This window comes from Thermobia domestica, chromosome 8 (assembly GCF_964235325.1).
Source record: "Thermobia domestica chromosome 8, izTheDome1.hap1.1, whole genome shotgun sequence".
NCBI lineage: Eukaryota > Metazoa > Arthropoda > Insecta > Zygentoma > Lepismatidae > Thermobia > Thermobia domestica.
In genome coordinates, this window is record NC_137461.1 from 171306408 (window position 1) to 171314694 (window position 8287).

General features: G+C 36.4%; 1 long non-coding RNA gene across 2 annotated transcripts; it reads right to left on the reverse strand.

The window, feature by feature from the left end:
- Nucleotides 1-1000: 1000 nt before the first annotated feature.
- Nucleotides 1001-7334, reverse strand: LOC145691891 (uncharacterized). 2 transcript variants are annotated; one of them, XR_014132580.1, is made up of 3 exons: nt 6754-7334; nt 5001-5160; nt 1001-2474 (listed from the first exon to the last, which is right to left on the reverse strand). It is a non-coding gene; the product is annotated as an uncharacterized LOC145691891 (long non-coding RNA). Both variants share the same exon structure in this region.
- Nucleotides 7335-8287: the final 953 nt, after the last annotated feature.

Here is an 8287-nt window from a genome sequence, read left to right on the forward strand (position 1 = left end):
ACTGACTACCGATGACTTGCCGACCAAATATAAACAGCTCACCGACTATAAACGTGACTATTTTTGGACAATCTCCCGAGCAAATCCCGATAATACCGACCAATTACTGACGACTTGCCGACCAAAAATGGAGAGTTCACCGGCGATAGACGACAATTTTTGGATCATATCCCGATCAGATAGGAATAACCTGCCGACGGTAAGCGTGAGTGCTTACTAATATCAGCTGTGGATGCTGAAACGTACCTCCCGCAGATATCCAGGGGTGTAGATTCCCTATATCCGCGGGAGTTGCGTTCTAAACATCTACATCTGATAATAGTAAACGCTGTATAGAGGACTAGTTATTATCACACAATACATATTTGATACTTACACGCAGTTTAGCTACACCGCCATTCAAAAGAAAGTTTGCCAAAAAAAAAAAATCTTTAACAATTTACTTGAATTAATATGTACACTCATTCCAAATTATTGTCCCATGTATATAAATATAAGAATATAATTTGATAACGAATTCGCCCGGTATTTCTTATAATGTTAGTAGGTGTGTATTCGGCAAAGACGTGTATGTGGCAAATTTCATGTCAAAAGAGCAATAAATAAGAATAAAAAAACGAAACTAAAACTTTCTTGTCCATTTAGCAACATTTTGTTTTACTCATTCTAATTTTCGTAATTATAATTCTTTTCCTATTAAATTTACCACAAATATACATTTCTCGATTATACACATAGTATCAGTAATAAAAGTACCCTGCAAGATCAGTATCAAGTTATATTCTTACAAGAAGACAGTTATAGATATGTGATAATCATTTTGGACATGAGTGTACGTTTACATTACATTTAACATTAATCTTTCTCTAAATTCCGACGCCTACGTTCCGGCTGCGTTCATGTGCGGATACGGAGTAATTATAATTTTCTAATGTCGTAATTATAGGATATAAGATTATTTTTATAAGGTCTTACAAAGCAATGAAAAAATAAATTTGGAAAGAAATATACATGAACTTTTATTCTTCAGTTTCACAGAAATAATAATAATAATAATAAAATTGGTTAAAAGAAATGAAACATACATTTATGTGCAGAAGCCGCATTACTTTATCGTGATGTACATACTATATATTTCAGCAAATTTTTTGCAAAACAAAACGGCTCAAGAAGTCATATAAAAATACAAAACATACAAGTTGTAAACAAAAACAACGAAACGTGTCTGTTTAGTATGCATATTTCCTTTTTCGAAACAATTATTAAACATATTAGTAGAATTGCAGTTTCAGTTGAAGCTCGAGTTCTACGTGTAAGATATTCTACTGAACAGACTGATCATGTTCAGTAATGTGTGTACAAGTAAAAATCAGAAGCATACCTGTTACACCTATTTATAGAAGTTTACATAGCATAGATTAACTGAAGAATTAACTGAAGAACGCAAAAAACTAAACATTAGATGTTCTTAAAAATAAAAGAAAAAATGAATGCTCCTTTACCGAAAATATCTCACTACCTAGCATTCTATGGAAAAAAAAAATCGCACACAACTCAACTTCAGTTGAAAGGCAAGCACTAAGTATCCTTGCTTTCAAGTCCTCCTTCCGCATTTAAATGTGAGAGTTAATAAAAGCTCTTAACAAAACTAAAACTTCAAGTAAACCAGTTTGTAATTAAGTTACAAGAAGACTATTTTAATCATTACTAGACTATTGTTACGTAAAAACTAAAAACATCCTGGGAAAGCAAGTAGAATTTAACGAACTTGTTGTGCAGATTCTACCAAGGAATCTTTGATTTTTCATTTCTTGTGAATAATGCAAAATCAACGTTCAATATGAAAAATGTGAAAAGTAAGAGTTAGTCCTGGCAAAACCCTCTATAACTACACTGGAAAAATATGTAACAGAACATACATTTTGGATATCCTTGTCATCAGGGATACTCGAAATGTCCATTCTATCAACAAATTTTCCTAGCACCCGTAATACCATATTTTACAGATTTTCGTCTGTACTGTAACTCGTACATTTCAAATTTTTCATTTGGAACGTTGATTTTTCATTTTTTGTAACATACCGGAAAATCATGTGTGTCCTGGAAAAATCTATGATGAGAAGTCTTCATACATGATATATACGCATTAGTAAAAATGTTCCATGTTACAGAAAGAAATGCAAACATATACCGAAAAGTCTGGAATAAGAAGGTACTTTTTATGTAAACAATCTGAAGACAAAGTAGTACCTGTCCTCTTTCTCTTTTCGACTCTGAAGATAGACAACCATGTTATTTCTCTTACACAATAACAACGCCAGGGTGTTGTGGCGCATCTCGACCACGATCAGTTTTCTGTCTACGCGCTTCACGTCCACCATCCCTGTCTTTAACGTGGCGAAACCAGTTCTGTATTACGGAATGCACTTCACATTCAGAAGCATTCAATGCGTATGGGCTTCTCCGAACTGCACCTGAAAACAATTACAAAGAAATTAGTGTTGCGATTCTATTAACATATCCTAAAATATATTACATGTAAAATACAACGTGAAGAAATTGATACACTCTTCAGGAAATCTGTGGAGCAATGACTTTTAAATTTGATCGGCATACTACAATCAGGAATTAAATTCTATGCTGATGGATTTTTTTTTTTGCCTAGCTCCTATCTACTACCTCACATACTTTTTGGGAGACTGGTACAAATGCATCTGATTCACTGGACTAACCTCGTTGAAACGTTTACGCCGTCTACTCTGGGAGGGTTATTTATGTAACTATAGTTGTCCATTCACGGGTGGGCTTTGGTCTAGTTATTCTTAAATAACACTACCTTATTATAGGAAATTGTTGACTAATATAAAGCAACGTGTTCTTACGTGATGTTATCAATCACCGGTAATTTTTGTTTTGACTCAAGATTAATTTCACAGGATTCAATTAATTTTTAATTATCGAGATTTGGATTGGCCGGGTTAGTAAGAAGGTGACAAGAACGCCCTATTAATACGGTAAGATTGGGACATATGCTTGGTGCTGCTGAGGAAAATCCTGGAAAATCTCAGCTAAGATAACCTTATCCTCTTGATGCTTATTTCTGTCTTGCAGGTATGTCGAATTTATGGAAAATCATGTTCCGAAAGACGCCAGTTGCATTATTGTGTATTCCATCTATAGATGTGCAGTTCAGCTAATTGTTTGAACTTCCCCTGCTGGATTTTACAGCAGTATCTCTTCCTCCCCTATCCCTCTTTTGACCGCATTTACGGGGTTGCAATGTCGCAGCACCCACTGTGTCTCGTGTCTCTTACTCTCACTCCCAATACTATCACTAATGTGAAACAGATGTCAGGCCTCCACATTTCGCTATAATCGAGCATAATATATATGTATAAGAAAACTATATATGTTGAACAGCAACCTTCTAATCACTGACTGAAAGGACAGCGTTTGGAACTGTGGCAACTAAATACCCCACGTGGACTTGACGAGCGGTTGTCAAATGCTAGAAATGAGGGTTCTAATTGGCCATTTAGTTATCGGGGGTGTTTTCCACAAGTTCTCGCGGACGATGACTTATTTATGGCACTAGCCCCCACACATAGAAGGTGGCATCCTTTATATACAAAATGCACATGTATAGATGGAATAGAGAATAATAGCAGTAATAGGTATATTGTAATTTTTTTAAAAGGCTTTAAGTAGCTTTGACTCACCGATGAAACCCACGCACACGGTGGTTCTTCAACACAAAACCTACATGGCACGGGCCGGGATCAAACCAAGGATTCTATGCACCAGAGGCGAGCGCTCTACCAATGAGCCAACGCAGCTCCAGTAAATGTACTAGTAAGAATGCTACCATAAAAACAACTATAGCCTCTAGAGTACAGACGGTAAAGGTAACATATTTGTCATAAACATGTTTAGGAACAAGCACAAGGAATAAAAAATGAATACATAACATTCATCCTGACAAGTAAAATTCCAACATGAAGTATAAAGTATAGAGAAAAAACTTCTAAAATGCAGTACATGACATTAACTTACCCTAAAATAGTCGTTAATGTTGTAAGAAAATTACTTTATTATCCTATTCCACCTAAACAACAGCAAAACGAAAAAATGTATGTTCAGCAATTTACAGTTCCAGTAAAATCATAAAAATCTGATGACGCTAATTAAACGCAGCCAGTCAATCAAACCACCTAAATTATGCAAACTAATTCAACTGGATCCAGTCACAACAGTAACTACTCGCATGCATGGTTTACTGACAGAAATCGTAGCATCCACACCCGCGACAGATGCTTTTGTTGCATGCATGCATGCGGAGTTCACTAGTAGAAGTTGGAGAGCGGTCGCTCCTCAACGGTTGGAGGGCGGGACTATCTGGGGACCTGACAGTCAAAATATTCTTTTCTTTTCTTTCGTTACAGTATGCAGAAAACACATTATTGGTATTATTAATGTTACCTATTAATTTACAGTCCAAACATTAAAGCTGAATGAATTTCCTTCTACCTAGCCATGGGGGATATACGGAACCAAAAATGCATTTAAATCGCACGAGAAAAATGCACCTTGACAGGAATGGAACAGGAACTGTCCAAAGAATCTGAAACAACAGCAAGATTTAACAGTCGTGAGTTTGAATATATTTTAGGGTCCTTCTGCAACTTTGGTTCAGACCGGATGGATGGATGGTGATTGATGGAATGGAAGATGGGGGGGGGAAGGAAACGGAGAACTCCTAGAAACCCAACGCACATAGTGTCCACAAACCCGCATGGCATGAACTGGGTCCAATCCGGGGTCTCCGCGCACCAGAGGTGAGCCATTTGAAGTATGTATCCTACAGCTTTAAAAATGTTAAAATTTCATGATACTTATAGGGGAACCCTGATTTGAAACTCGCTACACACAGACAAACCACCGGTGAGGCCTTCCTTACAGAGTATTAGAAGCCAACAACTGAAAGCATCCCGAATACTCACCTAGTAGAATATCCATCAATTTCAGGTGCCTGGGAGGTTTCTTGTTGTGCTTGCCTGTCCAGTTAAATTGAAGTGCCAAATTATTGCAGAATAGTTTTTCCAATATTCTTCGTACGATGTGTTGTACCTTTCTTCCTCCTACAAGGCTCAGTTGTAGCTCCTGCAATAAAAACACTTAGACATTTAGAGCGAAATTTGACGTAGATCACATGCAGAAGCATATCATTTGAAATATATATATGAAAAACCCGAGTAAAATTGCTTTCTTTCAATTTTTGCAAGGAGGCGGGAAATCACTGCCAAATAGTTTTCGTCCAATTCGAAATGCCTTTCATTTGAGCTATGATCAACAGCTAATGAACTTCCTTCACCTAAAATTAAAATGGGATAAAAATAATGGTCGGAATGCAATTGAAAAATATAGACTAACTTACAAGATGAGAGCACAGTTTGGGAACATTGTTGTCGAATCAGTCTTCCAGTAGTGGTACTTTAGTATTAGTGTTTTATTAAAGCCCTGGCGCTCACTGCCAAGACAAAATAGCGAAAATCTTCCTAAACTTAGCCACACATATTACCACTTTTTACACGAGATATTCTCTCGACCACAGTTCGAAGTGGAAAAAGCAGAGGCTATATGTTCTATTTCGATTTTGACTCGACATACCGGCTATCTAAATGTTGAAATACAGTGAGAGTACGTTGCCTAAAAGATTGAATGACTAAAAACCTGTCAAGAATTTCTTTGTAGTTACGGGAGAGAGGGACATGGGGTGACTTTGATCCCCTACCAACAACTTTCTGAAAAAATAAAAATATTCGATTATGTTGCATTATAGAGAATAACAGGTTTCACATACTTTTTTGAAGAATGAATTTCCTGACTCTTTCAGATTTTCCCCGAGTGTTCACAAACAAATTCTCCGTCCTCTTATTTACTTTGTTCTATATTGTACCTATTACAAGCAACGCTAAAGTTCCAAGAGTTTCTGTGTTTCAATAAGAATGGCATTTAATTTTTAACAGCCTTCTAATCACCCCACTCTAATAGCCATCTATCCTTCTGACTTTATTAAAAGATACACAAACACAGTTTACACAAAACAGTAATGAATGATTAAACAAATAGAACTTATCCTATAGAACTCATGGCTTATCACTGTAATGAAAACCTAATATGTTGTTTGCATATTAGGAACTGTGAAGGAAGAGCTAGGTTTATCATAAGAAGACACACATATATATAGGATGGATAGAAATTTTAAGAGTGAATTCCACGCACTAAAACAAGAATAATGTTCTTCTCAAAAAAATTCGAAAGTTTCGCAGCCAGACCTGTGCAAAGCTATAGTGGCGTCGTTATAAATGTCGTAATATCTCTACAAATAATGACGCAAGCAGTACCAATTTAGCAAATCACAGCGGAAATTGTAACCAATGGCTCTATTTTAGCAAACTTTATGGTCGAATAATGCTGCTTGGATTTCTTTACATGCCTTATTAAATCATACTAATATTGTGACAAATGAATTTATACGTAGGGAAAATTCTGTATGCAGCACTCCTTTAATCAAAAAGTTTGCTGGAATAGATGGATTGGGTACACCTTCGAGTGTGATTCCCTAAAGCGAAAAGTCTTGCCTTAACTAGATGTTTTATTAAAATGAAATCATGTGGTACCGTAATCTATCCATTTTTGTAAACATTGATGTGTTATTCTAGTGGTAGCTTGCAATGATTTAAACAAACTTACTGGCAGATGATAAAGTCAGGTGTTCAGTAGCCTCGTTCCGATTCACAAGTTGGTCAGTCCTTACGCGAATATCCAATTCACATGACGACCTGGTGCAATCTAATGACGCACTTGGTGGTGTTGGGAATTTCAGTTGATTTTTACCTATAATTCGCATTCTTTTCTCATGTTCATCATCAGATCTATCTCATCACTTTCCGAACAAGACAATATTCTCTTCCTTATTCTTCGTTTCTTCTTCTCCCCTTTTTCTATTGCGGATTGTAATTCTGAATCGCTTTCTGCTTGCTTCAATTTCTGTCTGGCTTTAAGAATGTCATCTGAAAAAACAAGAGATTTGTTATGAACAACTACATGGGGGCCAGAAAGTTTCTTTTTTTCTGGGAGTGATCCATTCATCCCTCACAAGTGCAAGCCCACCTCCAGAGCTTCTGTCAAATTCGACAACGTGGAACATCCTAATACAAATATATTTTAAAACATTCATTTAAAATTCTTGTGCACAAACACTATTACCTGCCTTGTCAATAATGTTACTGCTATAGATAAACAATATTAGAGCATGCAATATAACCAGTTCCGCCCCCTATATGAAAGTAAGGGAAAACGTAGAGGCACAATCAAAATTATTTTCACAAAATATTCTTAAAAATGCAAGTACACATTTGATTATACTGACGAATGCTTGCCCCCAGGCGCGAGGCCCTTGGAAGGAATGAGTACAGAATGATTTCTGTGGTGCAGCATTATGCACCATGGTTATTTCACGAGCAGATTACGAAACTTTTTTTTTTTTTTTATTTCGATAGTAACACTGTAGGTCAAAGCTCCATGGAGTTGCCCTTTTACATACAGAATGGGTATGTAATTGTAATACACTCGCAATTCCTAAACTACAAATGAAAACAGAAGGTGTTGCAAATACGTGGCGAGCATTTTTTACTAATTTCAGTGGCGAACACTTGGAGTTTGTAGTCCATAAACTAACGGGGCAAGCAAGTAAGAGTATGGTTTAGGTAAGTTAGGTTTTTATTCATTTACATTCTGATAATATTTAACGAGAACAATTTTGTGGATTATAACAGCGAAGCCAACGAAAATGTTCTCTCTACAAATTTACATTTACAGTGCTCATGCCTCGAGTGAGAAAGGAAACCGGGTGTTGAACATGTACAAAACTATTTATAGTGGACATACACAACTGTCTTACCACAAGAGCTATTTTCGTCAAGGTTAAAAAAAAGAACATTCAATCGGGCTTTACCGAGTTCTTAACAAAACATGTGATAGCTGTGTAATTGCAGTACAACATTCACTCTGCACTTCGTCGTTCGCCAGAGCACAACAGACTACTAAATTATAGTGTTCATTTTCTTTATCCTTCATCTTACGGCTTCCCTGTGCCTCTTTACATAACATGTCTGTTTCTTTGAATTGATATTAGCATCCTAAACAAGCAGATGAACTACTAAGAGTGGACGGAGTCTACAGTATTTGTTAACGGGAACTGGAAATAAACCATTGCGTTCGATGG